This window comes from Camelus ferus, chromosome 8 (assembly GCF_009834535.1).
Source record: "Camelus ferus isolate YT-003-E chromosome 8, BCGSAC_Cfer_1.0, whole genome shotgun sequence".
In the NCBI taxonomy this organism is placed as follows: domain Eukaryota; kingdom Metazoa; phylum Chordata; class Mammalia; order Artiodactyla; family Camelidae; genus Camelus; species Camelus ferus.
Genome location: NC_045703.1, coordinates 37,944,563 through 37,970,402, shown reverse-complemented (window position 1 = coordinate 37,970,402; position 25,840 = coordinate 37,944,563). Strand labels below are relative to the sequence as shown.

Here is a 25,840-nt window from a genome sequence, read left to right as displayed (position 1 = left end):
TTTTTTAATTTGTTTTCATCAAAGCTACTTTTCACTGCTCCTGAAGATATCCAGTCTTATATTCCAAGTTCAGGGAAATACTTTTTATGCAGTATTACTTGACACTGGATCAATATCATTACATAGATTTATAGAGTTGTTTATAGATAAATATTCTAGACAGATATTTTATGTACAATATCTCACATAAAATATGCATAAGTATTATTCAGGTCACATAAATGACCATAAGTAATATTATTTTATATTCAACCTCTTTAGGAAAGAGGATTGAGTTTTGCAAATCTATAATTTTCCTTTCTCCTTCCCAGAGTTTACCTTAAGTGTAGAGTAAACTAAATATAGTCCTATGACCATCTGAATAGATCATTTGAACACTCATATTCTTGCTGTCATGAATGCAGCCTATCATTCTTCAAACATAAGTATCTGAGATTTTTAATGAAATCAATGACCCACATAATTTGCACATGTAAAAAAAATCTCTAATACATTTTCTGGAGTTTTATCCAATAAGATTTCAGTACAATAACATGCAAAATATATGTCTGATTTGCTGGAAACAATATTGGATCAAAAAAAATAATGGTAACTTGGCTACTAGTGAAAAAAGAGACACTGTCTTATGGATTTAATTTTAGTTAATTTATGAATTTAAAAACAACATAGACTTCAGTTTAAGGATTTGAATTCTACCCATAGCTCTCTGTGTGACCTTCTGGAACTTAATAAATGTTGGACACATTTTCTTTATTCATAGTATTAGAAGTTTGGACCAGATGAGTCCTAGGATACTTCCCAGATTTAAAATCTTACGACTTTGTAAACATTCAGGAAAAATATGAATCCCACATTATTATTATTTATGTTATTGTATTTTTTATTTTATTTTTCTATTTATTAATCTAAGTGTTGTTATGAGGCAAATGTATCAACTTAAGTATGATTTTGAATATATTTTAGCTTCAACAGCACTATTTGACTTAAACATTTACAGATTCAATTTTATAGTTTAAGTCTCCCAAGTGGCTTCTTCACTATTTTTTTTTGATGGGAGGAAGAATCATCAGGAGAGATTTTCTTGCACTCTACATACTTTGCCCTCTATTAGTATATTTAAATGTAGGAATCATTATCCAAAGGGTGCTAGTTACATCATATAAATTTCCCATTTCACTCTATTTAGCCTACTATATTTGACCTTGATTTTAATACTTCTATTTTAACCAAAACTATTTTATTTAAATAAGTAAACATCAATGACCTCAACCAATAAAGCTAATAGTATTTTCATAGTTAAAAACAAATGCATAAAGATTGAAAGGAAGGAAAAAGGTATTTTATAAATTCTCCTCTTTTCTTTCTATTTTCTGCATTCTTCATCTTCTGAAGGTTATGGCAAGCTGGAAGTAACTGGTGGTAATTGTATTTATCTGGTGATAGCTTAGTGATTGTGGGATGAGATTACATGAGGAGGAAATAGTAGTAATTGCAATTTTCAGATTTGATTTTGTTAAAAAAAAAAAAAAAGCCTAAGAACAAGTAAAGAATTTACCAAGCAATCATTCCAAAGGGATACAAACTTTTATATCAGTTTATTATCTTTATGAGAGGTAGTCTACGTGCAAATGTAAAGAAGGCAGGTCAGCCTGAACAGTCAAGAAGCTATCTCAAAGTCTTGGAGTACGTTCATTCACACTTCAGCCTATCTGACTAGGTAGGCAGGTGGTAGACTGGAGCATGAATAGTCAGAAATTAGTGGTAAAAGAACCTTTCTTCTGAGATAACCTAGAACCATTATAAGAAGCAATTTGATTGCCATTTTGGATCTATCAGCCATAAAATGTTTACTAAAATAGGTTTCTGAGACTCTGTTGGTTTATCATTAAAGGAGGTCCCTAATAAACTTTTAGAAATCCCCAAAATATTCACTTTGCAGTATTTCTTTCTTTCAAATTATCAGAGAAGATGAAGAGTGCCTAAATATTAAAAAATAAAGATAAGTAATTAAATAAATAAATAAGTAAATAAATAAATAAATAAGAGAATCAATAAGACTTCACTTAACATGGAGTAATATAAAAGAAGGAAAAATCATGGAAGTATATAACAGGGTATGTCTTGGCCCATGGAAAAGCCATCAGGCCAAAAATAAGGCAATATAGAAACAACAGAGGAAAATTCTCCAAAAAGGAAGAAAAACGTCACACTTGGATGAAGAAGTGAAGACAGAAATGTGTCAAGCAGAGGAAAAGGAAATTCAAAACTTCACTCCTCTAGGGAAAGGCAGGGGAGATTTAAGTGTTAGGAAAAAGCAGAAAATGGAAAATCTTTTAGTTTTGTATGTTTAAGGAAAGATTCCAGTGGCTCTGAAGTATAATTGTTGTTACACTCTTTGGTAATCCCCTTCTGTATTATTTGTCAGAAGTGATCATATGACTAAAAATATTAGAACAAAATTAAGTTGTAGAAAACTGAAGCCCAATACTAGAGAGAAAAATTTAATAAAAGAATCTATACATCTTAGTCAAGAAAAATAATTTGCCCAGGGTCTAAAAATAACCTAAAATTCAATAACTATGGCATGTTACTACTCTCTGATAAATCGTGAAGGAGGCACAAAGACAGGATACAGGAAAATGACCATCATCTTTTTGAAACAAGGACAATACATTCCACAATCCACAGGCTGGTGATGGCAGTAAATTAGCATTGAAAAAACAACCAAAAACTTCTCTAGTGAGTGCCTACAGTAGGAAAAAGTAAAAAAAAAGGCCTTGCTGTCTCCCTAAAATTAGTTACATAAAGGATATTATTATTCGATTATTTCATACTTTTTTATTGTTTATAAAATTGAAGCTCTAAGATTAGACATGTAACAAATTCTAAACAGCCAGTAAGTGGCAGTTCCTGATCTAGAATCTAGTTCTCCTGACTCCATATCCCATGTTCTTTTTCCTCCCGACCTTGGGTTAAGTCTGTAACATCAGAGCTGCAAGGAACTTACAATGTTTTATTTTCTTTAAATATATTGTAGACTATGGATCAGTTGTATATGGCTACATAACAACCCAGCACAATAATTAGTGTTTTAGAAAAATGAACAGTTATTATTTAGTGATTCTTTGGATCTACAGTTCAAGTTGGGCTTGACTGTTCAATTGTTTTGGTCTCAGCTGGGGCTCCCTCTTAAATCTGTAAATCACGTCAGGAGGGAGCTCTGCTTCTCGGTGTTAGCAGGTTCACGGCTGGGAAGCCAGTGGTGGACTGGGCAACCAGCCATGTATTTATTCCTTGTTATCCAGCTGGCTGGACTGGGCTTGTTCACATCTCTGCTCTGAGGGGTTTCAAGAGAGAAAAGGAATCATCAATGATCTCTTTAGGCTAGGCTCCGAACTGTACGGTGCAACTTCCTTGGAATTCTTTTGGCCAAAACAAGTCTCAAGTTTAGTTTTTTGGTTTACCGCCTATTCACCTTGTCCGTGAAGGAGAGATTCTTGTCCAACAGTATTGCCAAACACACAACACCTGAGACTGGACAGATGAGTTTGAGGCAGCTTACTAGTCACATATCCTCGCATCCCAGGGGAAAAGACCACAGCACACAGGGCCACGCAGTGGCTGCACTCGGGAACGGAGGGAGCAAGCAGGGGCTGTGGGGAAGAGCTTCATAGTATTAAGAGAGAAAATGCCCCCTGACTTTCACTGGAGGATGTGATTGGCTTGTTTGAATAATTTTTCATGTGAGAAGGGACATGGAACCCATTAGGTTGAATACTGGGTGGACTGAAGCTGAGCTGGCTGACAGGGGAACTACCTGGGTGGAGAGCCTTTTCTCATCTGGTGGGAGGCACATCTGGGGAGGGCAAGGGAACTCATGGTTAGCCCTGTGGGTCCCAGTGAGGTGCAAAGATGTCAAGGTAGAAATTCATACCTTGCATTAATTTTAGGTCTTACATGACACAACCCAGACTAAATGGGGAGAGAACTAACCTCCTCCTCTGCAGTGGCTGTGCACTCTGCTGACTTAGCTATGCTGAAACCATGCAGCCCAGACTTCCCTCTCCTGCATGGATCTGGGTGAAAATTGGCCACTAGGGAAATCTGCGTATGATTTGGAAGTGAAAATGCAGCAGCAACTGCATTAATATTTGGAATATGGATGTGAGGGAGACACTACTGCAGCTCATGCTTGATGTCACAGGCCTGCTGTCATGCCTTGTTAAGCCACCTTGTGATGCCAGTCGGTCCTACAGCTCCTCCACTTGACAAGAATCTTTGTAAAAAAACTGTGATGGGTCTAAGGGTTTACTCAACCAGCAATCTAACAAATTAGCCTGCCACAGTTTTAGGGATGCTGGCTCCTAGGTCAGAATCAAAGCACTTTGCTACTCACAGCACAAGAAGCAGCATGAATTTCATATTTGTGTTTGTTCTCGTCCTCCAAAGCCCACAAAGGCCACACAGAATGGTCCACAGTGATGCTACACACCAGAACTGGGGGAAGTCTGATCTTTTAGAGGTGCTGTAGGCAAACCTTCCCAAAGTCTGTAACCGAGGAAGACAGTATCTTTATTATATTGGTCAGCAAGAAGCATGCCCTTTCCTTGGGGAAAGCATCTATCTTCAAGACTGTTTCTCATATAAACATCTTTGACATTTAGCTTTTTAATGAAGGGACCAGCTTCTCCTGTAGGTTATCTGTCTCATTGACATTGACCCTGGAACCAGTGAGACAATGTTGCTTCCAGACTGCACCTGTGGGTTCCAGTTAGTACTCATGGTTTCCAAGTTTGTCCTGGCTCTCCCTTAAAACAAATCCATCTTTCTAACTGCCTGGCATCAGGTGCAGAAGCAACAGGTATACATATATTGTTTAACCAGCTCCTGTGGGTGTCTTCGGCCTAATTTTCTAAAAATAAATTTCTTATTGCATAGAAGTTCTACTGTTCTACCGTAACCCCTAACACTAACCCTAACCCTAACCCACAAGTACAATGTTTTAATAGTAGGAATTACAAAGTCACATAGTAAAAGTGTGGCTGCAGGAAAAGGTTGAGAGGTGTATCACAGAGTATTAGAAATGATTATTCTTTGTAACTTTATGCACTGGCATTAGGTCAATGGGTTTACAGGAAGACTGATTTCAACTCAATAAATATGAAGTCTGTCTTAAAAACCTCAGCATCCAAAGATGAATCGTGATCTCAGAAACTAGTGAGTTCCCTTGAATGTAAAAGTCCTCAAGTTTAATTTAGATTAGCACTTGGCAAGGATACTACAGAAAAGAATGAAACATTTGCCATGTCACGTATATTTCTCTGAATATCAAGTATTAAAAGAGATACACAGGAGACAGGATCAGGGAACTGGTAAATAAGCATCAGTTTAAGTCCCAGAAATAAGAAATAGAGGAAGAAATGATCTCAGGTTCAGACTCATGGCTCTAGGATGAACTGTCCGAAAAGCTGAGGGACTGGAGGTAATGATACAAAAACGGAGTTTTGAAATAAGAATCAGCAAAGCAGGAGGGAACAAAAGACAGAAATGTGCTAGAATAAAGTGAAGGGAGTGCCTATAACAGAATTTTTTTAATGCAAGAAATTATAAAAACAAGATTAACAACTATCCATAAATTTACCACCAGAGCATTTTGCTCTCAGATGTTTTACTATAAAAATGTTAATGCATTTGTTATATATTTTACATAAAAAGGTTGTTATTCTGTTTTTTATTAACATTATATAAATGATATGTTAATCTTTCCATTAAAAAAATTTAATATCATTTTAGCTGCCACTATAGATTCATCCATGATATATCATAATGTAATTGAACATACTGGGTTTATTTCCATATTTTTACTTCCTTGGTAACATAAGTTTAATATATGTATAATATAAAACATGATAAATGTAATATAAATAATAACATATTCTAAATTAATATGTACTACAAATTATTTATCTTGGTATATCAAAGCACGTGAACTATTTAAAGACTCAATATCTATAATTAAATTGCCTTTTATGTAAATTATACTTCTTAATAATCGTGTAAGATGCTTATTAACTTACTACACACTCTCCTACAATTAAAACAAAATTTAGTATTTGCTATTATGATAGTAAAATATGGCACCATTTTTTGCATTTCAATTTAATTTTTCATAATTTATGAGAATGATTTTTCACATGTTTATTTAGCATTTACTTTTCTTTTTTATCAAGCATATGTGTATGATGTTTATCTATTTATTAGATACAGACATTTTCTTTTTTAATAACGTTACAAACAAAAAATTTGCTGAAAGTATGAAAAATATTTTCCAAATGTTAATATCATCTTACAGCTTTGCCTGTACTTGTTTTTGTCAAATAAACATTGAAACTTTAACATAATTTAATTTACAAAAGTTTGCCTTTCCCTCATCTTGAAATGTTTAATGTTCGCCTATATCATTTCAAAGAATTTTGAACTTTTATTCACTTTTAAAAAAACTATTTAATATAGTTGGATTATAGTTTGGAATTGAGACAACTGCCACCATGAGATACATATCATTTTAGAGCCTCCCCTCCAGGTGCTGTATGAAGCCAATTTTATCATGTAACAATTGCATATCATTAGTTCCATTCAGTGATGTGGTGATCAATGTTTTAAAAATAGCAATCAATTTTCATGGTGTAAATTACTGGCACCATGGGCTATTTCAAGCTACCAACATGATGTCTCTGAAAGCATAGTTGATAAGAGATGTGCAGAACTGGTTCTTGTGGGCTTCTTTTTTTTCCTCTACAATGCTCCTGTTTTTTTTAAATTGAAGTAAGTACAGTCCATTTACAGTGTTGTGCTAATTTCTGGTGTACAGCATAGTGATTTGGTCATACACACACACACACACACACACACACACATTCCTTTTCATATTCTTTTTCATTACAGGCTATCACAAGGTACTCATGGGCTTTTACTAGGGGGTCTAGCATACTTGAATTCTGCATCTGGGCTTTATTTTCCCACTAAGCAATTCAACTGCTCTTCTGTCACTCACATTCATTTGTAATATGCTTTAGTGTCTGTAAAGACATTTAGCTTTAATTAATCATCTTTTTCCAAAATTATGTTAAGTATCCTATCATTTTTAACAGAAAATTTAAAATTACCTCCATTGGTATCACATTTAATCTGTAATTATCTTTGAAGAAATGACATACAATAGTCAAAAACTTTCATCAAGAAAAATAAGTATTTTTTTGTCTTAGATTATACGTTGCAGAATTTTTTCCTGTTCTTCATCTTTTAGTCTTATGTTCATTACTTACTTTAGGGTGTATTTAAATTTTTGTTAAGTGTGCATCTCCTCATTTATTTATGCTATTATGAAAGACTGGAGGTCTTTAATTTACCTATGTCTTGTAACTGATTTTTGCTAAATGATTATTTTCATTATTACTTTCGTGTAGTACTTCATCTCTGTGTTACGGAACTCAACTTGGCTCGGCAGTGGGTTTGGTTGATGTTCTCAGGCTTTCCTCATAAAGAGGATGGTGCAGTGGTTAAGGATCTTAGATCTGTGATCACACAGGTTAGATCTAAATCCTGCTTTGTAATGTACTGGTGATGTAATCTTGGACCTATACTGATTGTCTTGCTCTATCAATTTTCTCATCTGTAATTTGGAATTATAATAAGATCTATATAAGATTATTGTTGAGAGAGTTAAATTAGTTATTAAAAAACTTAGAGTAGGATAAGGCACAGTGTAAGATTTCAAAGATTTTAACAATTTTTAATATCCTCTACACTTCACATATTCATTTTCTTGTTACAAAGGTAATTCCTTGCTTGGAATAATCCAGTACAATTAACACAGTCAGCATTTCTTCTTCAATCAACTTTTTATTCCAGAGATGGTTTTTGCCCTTTTTTTCTTTTTCTTTTATTTCCTTGTAACTGTTTGTTTTACTTTATATTTTGGGTGCTAGAAAAAGGAAATAAAGAAGTAAGGTAAAACTCCATATTTGTTGTATTTCTATTTAACAGTGTTACAAGTATATGTTTTAAGTATATCGTAATTCTGTGTCTTTCTCACTTCCTAATTTCCTGTGTTATTTTTGCTTCATATTACTGTAGATTATATTTACCAGAGGTTACCTCAGTTTATCGTGAGCAAGTGAGTCCATTACACATCCTATTAAGTGATCCAACTCATTAACAACTGTCTGCTATTCTTCATCTTCCATTTTTATTATCATTCTAACTTCCTGAATTATAAAGAGTTCAGCTTTTTATTTTTTATTAAAAACATTTATGCTTTAATTTTATATGATTTTAATGGCATCCCATTTGTTTTGATGTTTACTGGTTTTATTTCCATTGTTTTTTTTAAACCTCCTAAATGCACATTTGATGTTTTCACTATTTACTAGTCATTTACAAGAGTAGTTTCCATTTAGTCAGGCTTTTTGTTATTCTATAAACTTTAAAATTAACTTCCATTTTAAGATGTTATTATTCAAGAATATAGTCCTGCGTTTTATTATTTTAATCTCTTAAAAATGTCTCTTTGTATTTATTTTTGAATAGATACTTAATTGCCTCAAAACTCAAAAGTTTAAAAATGTGACAAAGTGAAGTATTTCTCTCCCACCTCTAATTCCCAATTATTAGAGCTTCTCCTCAGCTAAACACAGTTATCTATGTCTTGTATGTCTTCCAGATATATTTTATACACGTACCAGCAAATATTATTACATACGTATTCATGTGTATATATTTTTTATTTTTTCTTATACAAATGGTACTACTGATCTGCATATCACTTTTTTCACTTAAATATATCTTGAGGGACTTTCTACATTGAGAAATAAGGAATCCCCACAGAGTTTTTGTTTCTTGCTGCACTGGTAATGTATGGATTTCTCAAAATGTAGCCAATCATTTTCAAATGTATATTTACATCTTCTCTAATCTTTTGCAATTACTAACAATGCTATAGTCATTCACTGCACACATACATCATTTCCCACATGCGTGAGTAAATCTGTGGGACAAATTCCTGGAAATGGATTGCTGGCCAAAGGATATCTATAATTTAAAATATTGATGGATATTCCCTATTGACTTCCATACATGTACATCAATTTGCACACCCACAAGTATAGCATGGTGGCTCTTATTTCTTCAGAAATTTTCCAGTAAGATTCATTATTAGATTTTTGCATTTGACTATCTGATATGTGAAAAGTTGTATATTAGTAAGGTTTCATCTCTTTCATTTCTTATAAGAGAGGTTAAACATCTTTTCATATCTGTAAGAGCCCTTTTTCTATCCTTTTTATGAACTCTTTTCCCCATTTCTCTATTTGGTTTTTAGTCTTTTTCACAGTGGTTTTTAACTTTGCATCTGCAGGCAATCTTTATATAGTTGTTTGATTAGTTGGAAATACATCTAAAGAAACTTCTATTTTGTTTTAATATTTATTTAAAAATATTGGTTCAATTTAAAATGTATTATTTTTTAAGACATGAGAAATGAGTCCAACTTTGCTTTTCAGAATATGACTTCCAGGTTCCAGTACAATTGGCTCAGTAATTCATATTTTGCCCACTATTTAGTATGCCTTTTATATAATATTTTAGATTTAAATTTGCATTTGGAACTTTATTAGTATTTTATCTTGCATTCTACTGTTTGTTACGTTTATTAGTTAACTAATACCAGAACATCAATTGAAAATTGATTTACTATCTAATAGGGTAAATTCCTTCTTGCTGCTTTTTTATCAAAGTTCTCCTAGTTTATTACCTACCAACCTGACTAAACAACGTCCTATATCCTGTTGGAAGATATTCTTGGGATTGCCTTAAATTTATAGATTATGTTAGAGAGAAATGAGACATTCATACTTTGTCTTCCCAAAGGAAGGAATAATACTACATTTGATCAAGGTGTGTTAATAAATCTTACAAATACTTTAAAGCTATTTTATATAAATATTTCACCATTCTTAGTCTTAGCCATGGGTATTTCATATGTTGTTGCTATTATAAATGGGTCTCTTTTTTCATTATATATTTTCAATGATGTTTGCACATTAAAAAAGGGGTGAATTATTTCTTACTTTTTGTCCATATATCTTGATAACTTCTTTTACTGTTTGGACTATTTTCCCCCTAGATTTCATGTGATGTTTCAGATATACAGTCATATCATCTGAATAAAGTGGTAATTTTCTACCTGTCTTTCAATTTTTATACTTCTAATTCATTTTATTTTTCCCCACTAAGAGTTCAAATCATTGTTTATTTATAGTGGAATTAACAGATGTAGCTATCATTTAAAAATTTTAATGTGAAGATTCCTATAAATTATCCCTTTTGCATGATGTCATCCTGGGATTGAGATAGATGGTTTAGAATGATATGGAAGTATGCAAAGTATTCCTATTATATAATTTTGTTTCTTGTCAAAATGTAATAAGCATAGAATTTTATCAAGAACATCACTTATACTAATGATTTTTATTGTTCTTGGATGTTACACTGTGAATTCTTAGAAAACCATTTTTGCAGTTGCATAACTAACGTCATTTGTTTATGGTAATATGAAATATTCTGCCTAATAAGAATTTGTTAAGGATTTTGCATTGATATATGTAAGTAATTCTGATGTTAAGTTTTATTTTGTGTATATGTAGTCCTCTTGAATGTAAATATTAATGTAATGATCATTCCATAAAAATTATTTGGTCATTTTCTTACTTTGTTTTGTTCTATAATACCTTCAATAGCATGAGAATCATCTGCTCATTTCACTTTTTCTTGGAATTACTTTGTGAAAATGACTGATTATAGATCTTGTTTGGTTTTTTTTTTTTGGAGTGTATGGATCCTTTAATGTGAAGTCTGAAGTTGCAATTTAACAAGTCAGCCTGACATAGGCTGGCTGGCCGGGCTTTCAAACCTTTATGAACTTACAGTGATAGCAGCAGCAGTAGGAGTAAGTTTGCAGTGCAGGTTCCCTGCACCCAACTGTCCACATGACGGGAACCAGATGTTTACAGCTGTGTGTATAGAAAATAGACAGAAATTATGAAACTCAAAGCTTAGACAGGGGCGGCTCAGTCATCTGTTCATCCTTCTCTCTAGAAACAGAGATACAAATTAGAGAGAGAGAGAGAATAAAAAATATAGGAAGAGAGAAAGGGGAAGGGAGAGGGGGATACAGACATCTTTTATTCTGGGATGTAACAAATCATCTCTTACTGAAGGAAGGGAATTTCTCTATTCTGGAATGTAAGCAGTTGAAAAAATGTTTTATTACTCTTTGAATGGAAGCAGATGGTTCCTAGAAGAGGTGACAAGTGTCTCTGGGTCTGTCACTTTAGAGTGAGAGTAGATGGCTTGGTGGAAAGGGATACATTATTTGTCTTTATAGCACACCAATTTCTGTTGCTCAGAAAGCCAGGAATCTATATGAACATTAGAAAATCTAAGGAGGTTTGCTTTCCAGCAGTTTGGGAAAAAAATAACTTATTCTATATTAATTTGTTTCTTTTTCTAGGTTTTCTAATGCACTTGGAATGAGTTCCAGTAAGCTATATTTCCCTAGAAAATTATGAGTTTCATTTATGTTTTTAAATGTATTGCTGCAGATTGACCAAATCACTTATGATTGCTGAAGTTCTCCCTGATTCTATAACCTTTTCATTCTTGTAATTTCTTATTTTAAGTATTGATATTTTCTCTCTTTTATTTTGATCAACTGTTGGATGTATTTATTTTTTTATATGTCTCTATGTTTTCTAAGTAACTTCTGCTTCTATGCTAAATAATCCTTTCCTTCATTATTTTATTGTTCATATTTTGATTTTGGAAATATTTATTTTAAACTCATTCTTTCATTTAATATAATTATATAGGTCTATGAACTTCTTTCATAGTACTGCTTTACCTGTATGAAATGTAATTTTTAAACACTTGCCTGAGATTATTTTTCACTTAAGGGTAAATTCTTAATATAAAGAAGTATAAAGAAGTAACAAAAAGTGATTGATAATCCCACTATTCATTTGCACTTGTTTTGTTTTTAAATACGAGTTATAAATATATATACTTACATATAAAACATATATAAAACATTTAAACTATGTATTTATTTAAATTCATTTAAAATATATATTATATTAAAAAGTATATATATATTCATGGTTTGGAAATTCTAATGGTACAAATATAGTGTAAAATGAAAAGTAAAAGTTTTTTCCTCTTCCACATCCATCTTTAAAAGTTAACATTGCATTTTTATTATTTCTTACAAAAATAGTACATACCCTTGTGTATGTCACTGGATATATAACACTGTAAGATGCACATAAGATTATACAGTATATACACTGAAACTATCTCTTAGAGACCTTTACATATCAGCACCTAAACGCCTCCCTCTTCTCTTGAGAGGATGTATATCAAAACATGGTTCTTTGAACAATGGGTCTTTGTAAAGAGGACAAGAACTATGCCTTACATGAATAAAGTCAGAATTTGAGGAAGTGATTAAATTGGGCTGTAAACCTTTTGCTTGACTTTTCACAACAAGGAAGGAAAACAAATCAAAGGGTAGGTAACTCTAATAAAATACCAGATATTTGTAGATATTCTTAAGTTTATGTTTAGACTTCATCTTTTTGACAAGTGTTGTTGGAGGGAGAGCCTTTCTTTTCTAACTTCCTGTTAGAAAAGCATATTGTTTTTCTTATTTGTAATTAATTCCTAGAGCTACTGAGCTATAATTAGATGAGGTTATCTTTATAATTTCAGTCTTTGAATATATTTTATGACTTTTTTCTTTCTGATAAGTGAACTTTACTAAAATATGATCAATTCTTATAAAAATTCCATGAGTCCTTGAAAAATGGTTTGTTCTCTTTTTTCACAGTAAAGATCTAATAGGGTATTTAAGTATATTTGTTTTTCATTTTGGTTTTGTTTTGTTTTGTTGCCTACTTGAAAAAGTAGGGTTGGCACGTCTAGTTTTCTTTTCTTCCTCGGCATCCTTCATTGTCCCCTCTTATTTCTTTTTCCTCTTCACTATCTTCTCTGCAAGAAGTATCAATATTTCTCTGCATACCTGATTCTCCCTAAGCAACCATGCTTTCGGAGGCTGCTAGTCTTGATACACACAGCTCCTAGTCCCTTCCTTTAGTCAGAGCTGTGGACTACCAAGCCCTGAGGCATATTTGGTAATGTGTCATTTATTTTCATTTTCTGTTCTGGGGGGTGATTTCATGTGTGCTTCTTTTAAGTCCTCTCCTCCTCTTTACTCTGTCACAGACTCTTATAAGCCTTTATTTTTTGTTCTTGGCAGTGAGAGCTCTACTGGAATTTGTTTTATTTCTCTACTGACAGATAATGTTAAAGATATAATGTTCTCTATCTCTTAGTCAGAAGATATGAGTGGTGTGGTTGTGTGGTTTTGTTTGTCCTTTTTGTTTTTATGGCTTTGTTTGAAAAGATGTAAAAGAGATTCATTATTGGACTATTTTGTATAGGTTAATATTTTCAGTATATTTTATTTCTAAGTATACTATTTCATATAGGAAGGTAGCTATTTACTCTGCACAGAAAAAGTAAACAGGAAAAATATGCCTCCTTTCCGCAACTCTTCTCTTTTCCCTAGGTTCTTGGTGTTTGGTTTGTTTTGTTTTAGCTTTTTTCCTTTACTATTACACTGTCAAGTTTATAATTCACAATCTCTTCTTTAAACTCCCACAGTTGTTCAGCCTGATTTCTATATAAAGAAATGATTTTCTGTTTTCTATTTGCCCTTGTTCAGTAGCTTTCCTTTGCTGAACATTTAATTTTCATTATCTTCTTGGATTTCTATCACTTATCACTAAAATTTTATTTTCTGAATGAGCTAATAATGAGTTTTTACATACTTTAAAATATCTTATTTTAAAATAAAATATAAAAAAATTTATTGGGTCATATGTAAACTGACAAAAAATTTGCTATACAGTTTCCTGTTACTCTCTAGGTTTAAATGTTGGTATAGAGAAATTTAAGAAAGAATGACATTTTTCCCATAGTGATGATCTGATTTCTTTCTCTAATGGTCCATAGGATTATCTTTCCCATTGACTTGAATACTTCAAAGGGACTTTAAATAAAATAGTTTGATCCTGAGTGATAATAATTTTCTACCCATTTATTTTTCATGAGTGGATGCCTTTAAAATATTTACATTGGAATCTCTATATCTAGAAGGTTTTATTCTATTATATATTTTGATTTTGTGGTTTATAGTTGTATTTTTCTCTTCTTAATGATCCTAAATCTGTTTACGTTGGATCTCTCTGGACTCCCTTTAATATCTATCATCTTTCAAAGCATTTTAATGGTTTTTAATTTGCCGATTTCTTTTGTGTGACTTCACCAAGTTTAGTTACTTTATCCTTGCCTGACTCAATTTTCTTTCCTTTTGAGTCTACCTTTATTGTTTTCATTATGTTTATCATCTAAGTGTTTATTTCAATTTCTTTTTTAACTCTTTTATTTATTAACCTCTTTTTTAAAATCTCATTCCTCCTGTAAATCTCTCCTCTAACTCATTGTGTGGGTATCATTGTGTCTGTCCTTTCTATGAAACTATGCAGCATGACTTGTCTAACCTCAGCAGACTCTTTAGGCAATTCCCCTTGTGATAGTGTTCACCTATCTTTTGCATACATTCCTTTCCATTTTTCTTAAGTTTATATGCTCCAGTTCCATGATGATTTACTCATGACTAGTATTCTTCTTTGAAAAGTATCAACTCAACAGGAAAATGATGGAAAGAGAGAACTACAGAAAACTTTAACTTTCATTTTATATTTTAATATTAAATTTCTTAAACATTTCCTCCCCAGATGATTATTGTCTTGGAAGGATTTATGTCCTTAGATTCCAGTGATTAGCAAGTTATTGTGCTTACCGAAGGGACTCATTTGTGATGATTTTGCAGTTATAAGGATCACTGCTGCTGCCTCTTTCATTCTGTCTCATCACAAGAATCTCTGTCTTATAAGGAACTAAGATATGGAAAATAAAAATTCAATGCTGACATGATTTCATCTTCAGGTCGATTCCTTATGTAACAAATTAATGCCTAACTGGATCTCCATAAACCTACCTTTTTTTTTTTCACATAAATTTTTTCATCCACGAGCCACAATATGGGTTCACTATAAACAAAACTGGTAGATGGAGCCTTCAAGATGTAATAACTGCTTAACTACTCATAGAGAAATGTGTTCCCACCCAAATTCTATTGTGTAACATATATGTCCTCAATGTCCTCTTCATTTATGTCTAAATGCATCGTACTGGGTTATTTTTCTTCACAGTTTGCAGTTTGGATTTCTGACTTTCTCTGCCTTTTTAAAATATAGATTTCTTTACTCTTAGTATTTTGTTGGTCTTAGAAAGTTTCAAAGAGAGCAGAGAAGAGTATATTTGCCTTCATTCTGACATTTTATTAAACTGCCTTGCAATGATTTTGATGGCTCAATGAATCTTTATTAGATTTGTGATCATTTCAATATTTGCCTTGGATCTCAAGATTGAAATCAGCAACAAAAGTCTACACAATTTTTCTTTCACTCAGTTCTTGAAGCTTATCTATACTCAGGTCTTTGACAAGTTTTGCTACAGTCTTGCAACAGCAATAAAGAGGTACGTGCCCATTTTATATTCTATGACTTGATTTTAGAAGATACAGTATTACTATATATTTGTTAATCAACTATTACAATGTTAGCAAATTCAAAGAGCCTATCATTTTCCAAAAAAACTGTTCTCTTAAAGTCCCTTTAATCATTAAACCAAGTATACTTTCTATATAAAAAAATCACAATAAGTTTTAATTAATATTGTTAAGGGGCTCTTTAAAATTAAACATATATTATTCCCAACAAAATTGTTATTTATCATTATCAGAAGTGATACAGTAAAAAGAAATTAAACACATTTATTTTTATAATTAATTCTACATTACTGTAATTAAATACTTAAATGTAAAATGACATTAAAATTTCTTGCAGCTATCTCACAATATATTTTAAAAAGAAAAAGCCTAAAAATTTTTTCCTCTTTATTTAAAATCACTTTCATCCTTATCTCCAAGAGCAATGCAAATAAATGTTTTCTTTTAGCTGTGTCTACCGTAAAATGTTCTTTAAAATTGCCAGTTTTACAGTTTATAGGAAGAAAAGCTACTTAAATTATCCACTTTAAAACAAAATTTAATAAGACCTTTGTCACCACAGCAGGGAAAAGGAACAAACACTTAAGCAACCATGTTAAAAAGTCATTTATTTAAGCATTCATTTCCTTAGACATACAGGAAATGAAATGCAAACAACCTAACTAAATATAGGCTTTTAATCTTGGACTGAGCAGTCTGTATATTCAGAAGAAAAAAATGTTATTGCTACTTCAGTGAGTCAAACAGGGAAAGTGAACTTACAAATAAAGAAAAATGTATAAGTGATGACACCCTTCATTATATTTCTTAATAAGAAATGTCATAAAATATAATATAGATAAATATTTTTTATCTTGGCAAGAACCTAATATAGCATAAGCCCTAGGACTGGAGTGGAAATATCCAGAGGAAATATTTTTTACTGATACTATAGTTTTGTATGATTAGTTTAATTACTCTGAAATTAAGCTATTTCTAAACTCTTGCTACTTTACTTTCCATTAAATTTCTCTCTTAATTTTTGAGGGAGACTGTTACATAAGCACATATAGTAATAAAAATAACCTTACTTTTTATTTCTAGGGTTAGTAAAACAGTAAACAAAAATAAATTTAGAAATTAGGTAGCAGGTTCTACATTGTTTATTTCTCATTGTATTGAATTTGTAACATTCTCAGTTTAGGAATGAACACTTCCACATTCTTCCTTTATGTAATATAATCTTGGTTAGGCAAGGTTAACTGAGATGAGGGGTGAGGAATTCACATATGTAACATGTCAGGACAGATACATAAATCGCATTTTGAAGACTATCTGCAAATATGTTATACCACTGAGTAGATTCTCAGTATCTGTCTATGTGTATACGTGCACATGGGTAATTTGGCAACATGAATACTAACTCTTCACTTCAAAAGATAATTTTAACTAGACGATAAATAACAATGCAACCCTCTTCAAAGTAAAAACTATTGATTTTACTAGATCTTAAGCAGGATTCTCAATAATAAGATGCTTCTTTAATTTTCAAAAAGTATGATTAATAATTTATAAATCTTCCAACAGTGAAGTATTAATATATAAGTTCAAAGAGCAGGTGTTAAAATCAAAAAATATTCAGGGATTTCTTAACAATACAAATAAGGCAAAATGGATTTATTAAACTATCATACATGTATAAAATATTCACTAAAATATAATCCTTTTGATAAAAGACTTTAAAAACAGGTTTAGGATCTGCAGAGTAGATATCTAAACTTGAATATTAAATTAAAATCCAGAGAAGAGAATATATGTGTTTCATGGTTATTCCCTATGATGATTAGGGAAAATCATATCTGAATCAGTACTGAACAGTACAGATACAATTTCAACAGGCAGAGAGGAATGAATATGCTATTCCAGGCTGACAAAATAACAAGAGTAAAAGGATTTGGGAGCAATAAAAAGAGGGAATTACAGAGGATACTGAAGGTTAAAGGTCCCCAAATTTCAAAAAGAAAAGAAATTAAACACATTTATTTTTAATTAGGGTTAAAACCAAAGCAGAGGTTTTAGAATTGAGACAACTGAAAGAATTGTGAAAGCGGTTACTAAATATCAAAGATGGAGTTTGATTTAAGACTAAGTAAAGTTTATTTTCAGACATGTTGAATTTGAGGAACCAGGAGATCATATACTTGAAAATGTTCAGAAATTAATAAATGATTAAATTTTACCTGAAAAAAAGGAACATCAGCTATTAGCTTCTATTTTGTCATAAACAAATCTCTTTATAAGACCAGACTTTTCAAAACTATCTTTAAGCACTGAAACCTAGATTTGAGAGTAATCTTCATGAAAATAATGATGTTGTAGTTCTGCGAGCTGATAAAACAGACAAATCATAGATCAGTACTCCTTGTGTGTTTAGACAGGTAGGTCTTAAGAAAAGCTGCCAATAATGAGACATGGAAATAGTCATCAATCATAGAAGACAAACGAGACCGTATGTGCTTTGGAGTAAATGTGAGAAAATATTTAACTGAAACTGAAGCCTTCAAATGTTGTGGAGACATCAATGAAGAAGGTAGAAATTGGAGACAAGAAAACACCAATGGCCTGTTAGACAAAGTGTTTAATGTAGGGAGACGTGATGAGCTTACTCCATTTTTTTTTCCTTAAGTAAGTTAAATAAATAGCCGTTCTAAGATAAAATTCTTCAGAGGAGGTAGGGTCAGGAAGAATGTGAATTCAGTCAGAAAAAAAAAACAAGCGAGTGAGACTAATTTGTCAGCCATCCAAGGTGGACAGCACTTCAGTGACCTGAAAGTTTACTTCACCCACGCACTCCACTTGTGACACTGCTCTGTTATCTCCCTGAGCAGCTCCACTTCTTAGATGTTACATTCCAGCTCTTCTCTTTGCTGAAGGACTCCTATTTTTCTTCTCATTATCATTTCACTTATTCTTTCATCTCAAACAACAAGAAGCCTTCTAATTCTCCTCTGTAGATCATACTCCCCCAATCCTCGTTTCTAACCCCAATCATCTAAGACAGCCAGGCCAAACACATCTGGCAAAATGTTGACAATATTCTTCATTCCATTTGGCCATTTTATTTAATTCTATCTAGTTAAAAAAAAATGAAGCATTGGATTAAACCAACTCTTCTCTACACCTTCATACAGGCTACTCTAGAAAGCAGTACAATAACAAAATTTAACGTAATGAATTTTTACCATAATAAAAAAAAAATCAAAGCTTCCAAAACCAACTTGAAAACTGCCTGTCAATCTTTCTAGGTTTTCCATATCCTACTTTGTTTTTCAATTTTACAGCAACTAGTTGAAACCACATCAATTTCTTTAACATATTCTCTTGAATGCCTATCCCACTTACTGTCCCAGTTACTGCCTTAGGGCTCACATCCTCTTCCTGGCCCCAAATTTTGAACTACCTTTGAATTTTCTTTCCTTCACTTATTATTTAATCCTCACACAATGGCTTGACGATTTTTTTTCCCTTACAAAAGCACCGAAACACCGTTCACTATGACTTTCTTAAATATCGCCTCCCATGACGACAAACACTTCAGGATTTTCTCCATCCTGCATTACCTGTATTCTTGTTTTTCACAAACTACTTTGTATGCTCCTTTGCTTTTTCCTGTGTCATAAATGGCATTATTCCTCAGATCTTAGATCCCTTTTTCTTTTACTTCTCTTGGGTGATCTTTCTACCTTTCCATCAGGGCTCTATCAGTAATCAAAATACCCATGGCTTCTCACCAGTTCTCTCTTCTTAAACTCACACTTATATTGCTAACTTGATATTTCCACTTGAGTTGTCACATAAACACTTCATATTCATTATCTACATTAAACTGTCTTGCACTGAAAACCTGCTTCTCATTCTGAATTGCCAATCTTAATGAAAGTTGCCTAACTTTCCACATAGTTGTTGACGTTGAAGCTTTCATATCACTTTAAACATACTTTCATCCTGCCCTTTCCTTCATTCCATGCACCATCAAAGCATGTCAACTTATAGTGGTAAACTCACAAACATCCATTTTTCTTTATCCCTATTGGCACCCACCTGGATATACCTCACTTACATAGCTGAAATAAAAAACAAAATAATGAATATATATTTTTACAAATCTGCCTGCCCATACATTTTCCCTTCTCAATTTATTCCCCATGCTAAAGTAAAAAAATTATTCTAAGCCATAAATTCACTTCCTTATCTTTCAGAATCATCTCACTTCTTGTAGGATAAAGTGCAATCGTCTCATCGTGGTCTGTAGGTCTGTTCATGATTTGGCCACTGTTTATTTACCGAGAATCATCTCTTACCTCTACATCTCACACTCTAAAATGAAATGCATTTAACTTCCACTTCTTTGAATGTGCAATTTCTAAATCTCTAAACTTCCCTCTACTTCTAACACTTACTTTTGTCTCTTTAGTGTATAAACTGATAATTTTTCAAGTTTCAGGGTTGTTTTTTATTATTGGAATATTTCTAAACTCTCTAATTATCAGACGATCATCTCTGTGTTTTACAGTGCTTGGAACAATATCCTGCGATTTCCTTTTTTACTTACAACTATCTCTTATGAAACTCTAGGTAACATGAGGGTCAAGACCATTTCTATTTGTCATTGTATTGAAAGCACCTATTTCAGGCCCATATAAGCACTCTAAAGGAATTTATTGAATCAATAGATTCACTCATTAAAAAACAAATACGCAGATGAAAAGAAGCCTGAAAGGAGGGAAAGCGAACAAATCATACAAATAGATTATATATTCTCCAACAGTGGTAATGAATACCTTATGGTCTCATAGGTAGATAAGGTTCATTAGTGATCTTCAACAGGAATCACAGGTTCCCTGAAAAAGTTCCATCTTCTTCTTGGGTCAGTGCATGCAATTCTGCCCTTGTATAACAACAATTCTCAATCATGTGTGCATCTGCCACTCAGCAGACATTTGGAAATGTCTGGCAATAACATCTTTGATTGTCACAACTTGGAGAGTGGGGTGGGGAAGATGGCTACTGGCATCAGTGGAAGTGAACAGATGCCAGAATTGCAGTAAAACATCCTACAGTGCACAGGGAAGCCCCCATAACAAATACTTATCTAACCCTAAATGTCCATAGTGCTGAGGCTGTGTGCTATAAGGACTGAAGTTATTGTATGCTGCCCTGACACTGGATAAAAGCAGGAGGGCCTCAAATGACCTAATCACAAGTTACTCTCCCACTCCGATCCTGTGGATATGATCACCTGGCCAAACGACTCTCCTTGTCAAATCGACTAGCTGTAATTCCTGGTTATCTCTGAGAAGCAGCTGTCAATTTCCTGCCAGCCTGCAGAATTATTCAAGCAAGTTAATCACTTTCTCCGGCAGAAACTAAGGGAAACCCTGGCCACTTGTTACTGCCAAGTCCACATCCTACAGCCCCTGGCTGTTCACTGTGTTCCCAAGTGTAACTCTTGTGTGGCCCTCATCCTCTGGGCAGTGAGTTATATAATAAGCTGCTGCTGACCTCATTTGTCTAGTGCTGGGTGTCATATGTTCAGCACCCCCATAACCCTAATGTGGGAATCCCTCCCTCATCAATGGGGTGACTAGTAAGTGACCAAAACAGGTTGAGAAATCCTATTCTATGGGAGCATGTCTCCAAGTCCTTTTGAGAGTTTCTAGCTTAAATGAAGAATTCTTGAAAAGGTGAGAGATGGTGCTTCTGTCAAGGTTACAGAGTGAAACAGAGTAAGATCCCAGATCTCTTCCCAAGTCCTTTCCAGGATAGACTTCTTCATAGGTAACTGATTTGGGATAATTTAGTCTGTCTCCTTTGGAATTTATTTCCTCAGAGTAGGTGAGAAACAAATTAGAGTAACAGGGTAAATGGAATAGCTTTCTGAAAAGATTTTCCTTATTTGGTCTGCCCTCCATGGAATTTAGAATCTTGGCTGAGGACACCAGCTGATATCCACTCAGTCCAGATACCCTTTTAGACCTGGTGTGGTAGACTTACCTAAATAGCCTACAGCCAGGTTGGACTAGACTCAGCATTTGGTTGCAATCAAAGAATTAAACCAATTCTAGAAAATCTTCTTGTGGCATGGGTATTTTACTGAAGAAATTGTAAAGTGATGGGAGAGAGGATTTACACTGAGCAACATTCAGCAGCACTCAGCAAAAACTTTAGAGTAGTATTAACAGCATCAATTGTCTAGGTCATTGTGAAGAATGAGGAAGATAGCATAGCATTAAAAACAGTGGAACTAGATTGAAACTGTTACTGCATTAAATGTTACAGTATTTTAAATTATGTATTATATATTATTTTGCATTATTAGTAAATAATGGTTTACTAGTAATTATCTGTATTTTCCAAATTAAGTTTTGCAGAACGTATTTCTGAGGCATTCATGAAGCTCTATAAAAAATTCTATCAAGTGTGGGAAATATTAAATCCTTTGGTCGTTTCAATGAGTTCCACAAGCCTAAAAAACATTTTCAATTTTATGTAATATAAGATTTTTCACACCAGTTCTATTAGAAAATGTTGTTTTGCAGGCTAACTTCTAATACCAAAGTGCTGCATGAAATAAAGTTTGGAAAATGTCATTGTACTTGATTTTGGAATTGTTATGGTTATACATGATTGTATCATATGTGTGTATGTATACATATATATATATAGAGAGAGAGGAATAACTGTTTATGTATGGTTTTATCTATGTGTAAAATATTTTAAGCAAACTAATATAAACAGACGGACAAACATGAAACAATTAGGAAATATTTAACTATGCATCTATTTAATTGGTAATACAAGTGTGTTCCAAAAAGAACTAAAGGTTTACTTTAAAATATTATATTTATAATAATAAATATGAGATGCACATTTTCAGAGTCAAAAAACACAAAGTGTTATAAAAAACAAATAAACACACATACAACTTTGAGATGGCATTTCATTATTCTATCCATATTTGGCTAAGCAGGATGTTTATATCTTTTAAAACTACAGACATTTTTTATTACTTAATTTCCAATGTCAGCTTTCATACGTTTCTTTCATCTCATTGACAAATATTATTTTATGTCCTGATTTTCATGTGGGTATGACTGTTTATCTCATGGGTATACCATGAGTGCAGCTTGTATTGATTTTTCCTCAGGGTTTTATTCTGAACAAGAACCATTTAATAGCTTATTCTATGTAAATTCAGTATTGGCCTTTTGTCAATATTTAAGAATAGAATTTGCATGTCAACACAACCGTGAGAGTTAGATTTGGTTTAGAATGTTCTTATAAAAGATCCTATAATAACTTAGCAAATTTATCCTAATATATACTTTTGGCACTTTTATGTCTTAATGATACGACATTGCTTTGGGATGGTTTAGAGGTATTTTTCTCTTGCTAAATATAAGAGAATAAAGAGAATAATGCTCAGAGACGCAGAAGATGAGGTCACAGAGATCATTAAACTATTCAAAAATGGGGCTTTTTTCCCCTTCTAGAATTTCTATCAATATTATAAAAATATATAAATAAGCCATTTCTCCTCGGGAAACAAAATTTTACTGACAATCTTGGTTTAAGTCAAACTCTTGTATTGGTCTTAATCTAAGTCATTATTCAAAAGACACCCTTCCTGACAAAGTTTGCCTGAACCCACCACCTAAAAGATCATAAAACCCTCTAATCTGTCATTCTCTATTCCCTTATTCTGCTTAATTTTTCTTCTTAAAAATTTAACTTCCTTTAGAAGTGAAAGAGGAGCAGTTAAAACCAACACCACAGAAATACAAAAGATCTTAAGAGACTACTATAAACAACTATATGCCAATGAAACGGACAACCTGGTACAAATGGACAAATTCTCAGAAATGTACAATCTCCCATGACTGAACCAGGAATAAATAGGGTTTTCACACCAGTTCTATTAGAAAATGTTGTTTAGCAGGCTAACTTTTAATATCAGTGTTGCATGAAATAAAATTTGGGAAATGTCATTATACATGACTTTGGAATTATTATTGTTATACATGATTGTTTCATATGTGTGTATGTATCTATATATAATATATATATATAGATACATATTATATTATATATATAGATACATACACACATATATATACATATATATATAGAGAGAGAGAGAGAGAGATAAATGTGTTTATGTATAGTTTTATCTATGTGTAAAATAGATACCAGTAATGAAATTCAACCAGTAATAATAATTAAAAAAAAAAAAAAAAACTCCCAACAAACAAAAGTTCAGGACCAGACGGCTTCACAGGTTAATCCTGCCAAACATTTAGAGAAGTGTTAACACCTATCCTTTTCAAATTATTCCAAAAACTTGCAGAGGAAGAAACACTTCCAAATGTATTTTAAGAGGGTAGGTACCATCACCCACATACCAAAATGAGACAAATACATCACACACACAAAAATTACAGGCCAATATCATGATGAGCATAGATGCAAAAATCCCCAACAGAACATTAGCAAACCAAATCCAACAATACATTAAAAAGAACATACAACATGATCAAGTGGGATTTATCCCAAGGATGCAAAAATTTTTCAGTATTTTCAAATCCATCAGTGTGATCCACATTAACAAACTGAATAACCATATGATCTCAGTAGATGTAGAAAAAGCTTTCGACAAAATTAAACATCTATTTGTGATAAAAATTCTCTAGAAATTGGACATAAAGGAAATATACCTCAATATAATAAAGGCCATATATGACAAAATCGCAACTAAAATCATATTCAATGGTGAAAAGTTAAAAGTAATTCCTCTAAGATCAGGAATAAGACAAGGATACCCTCTCCTGTCACTTTTATTCAACACAGTATTGGAAGTTCGAGCCACACATCAGACAAGGAAAAGAAATAAAAAGAATCCAAATTGGAAAGGAAGAAGTGAAAATGTCAGTGTTTGCAGATGACTTGATACTATACATAAAAAATCCTTAGGGCACCACCAAAAAACTACTAGAGTTCACCAATGAATTTAGTAAAGTTGCAGGACACAAAATTAATATACAGAAATCTACTGCATTTCTATGCACTAACAGCAAACTAAAAGAAAGAGAAATTAAGGACACAATTCCATTTACCATCACATCAAAAAGAATAAAATACCTAGGAATAAACCTACCTAGAGAGATAACAGACGTGTATTTGTAAGATTATGAGACACTGATGAAAGAAATTGAAGATGACACAAACAGATGGAAAGATATACCATGTTCACAGACTGGAACAATCAATATTGTTAAAATGACCATACTATCCAAGGCAATCTACAGGTCCAATGCAATTCCTATCAAAATGCTAAGGAAATTTTTCACAGATCTAGGAAAAATATTTAAAATTTGTATGGAAACACAAAAGATCCCAAAAAACCAAAACAATCTCAAGAAAGAACTGAGCTTAAGGAATCATGCTGTCTGACTTCAGACTATACTATAAAGCTATAATAATCAAATAAGTTTGACAAAGGCACAAAAACAGACACATAGATCAATGGAACAGAACACAGAGCCCAGAAATAAACCCACATGCTTAGGGTCAATTAATCTATGACAAAGGAGGCAAGAATATACAATGGAGAAAAGACAGTCTTTTCAATAAGCGGTGCTGAGAAAACTGGAAAGCTACATGTGAAAGAATGAAATTAGAACATACTCTAACACCATATACAAAAATAAACTCAAAATGGATTAAAAACCTAACTGTAAAACTGGATACTCTAAAACTCCTAGAGGAAAATGTAGGCAGAACACTCCTTGGCATAAATCACAGCAATTTTTAAAAAATCTGTTTCCAAAAACAAAGAAAATAGAAGCAAACATAAATAAACAGGGCCTAGGCAAACTTAGAAGCTTTTGCACAGCAAAGGAAACCACTGACAGAACAAAAAGACAACCTATTGAATGGGAGAAAATATTTGCAAATAATATGACAGATAAGGGGTTAATATCCAAAATACATAAATATTTCATGCAATTCAACATCAAAAAACTAATTCAATTAAAAAATGGGCAGAGAAAC

General features: G+C 32.6%; 1 long non-coding RNA gene across 6 annotated transcripts in view; it reads right to left on the bottom strand.

The window, feature by feature from the left end:
• LOC116665359 overlaps nt 1-25,840 on the bottom strand; it is a 622,548-nt gene that overhangs the window by 300,724 nt on the left and 295,984 nt on the right. The gene's annotated exons all lie outside the window — the stretch shown is intronic.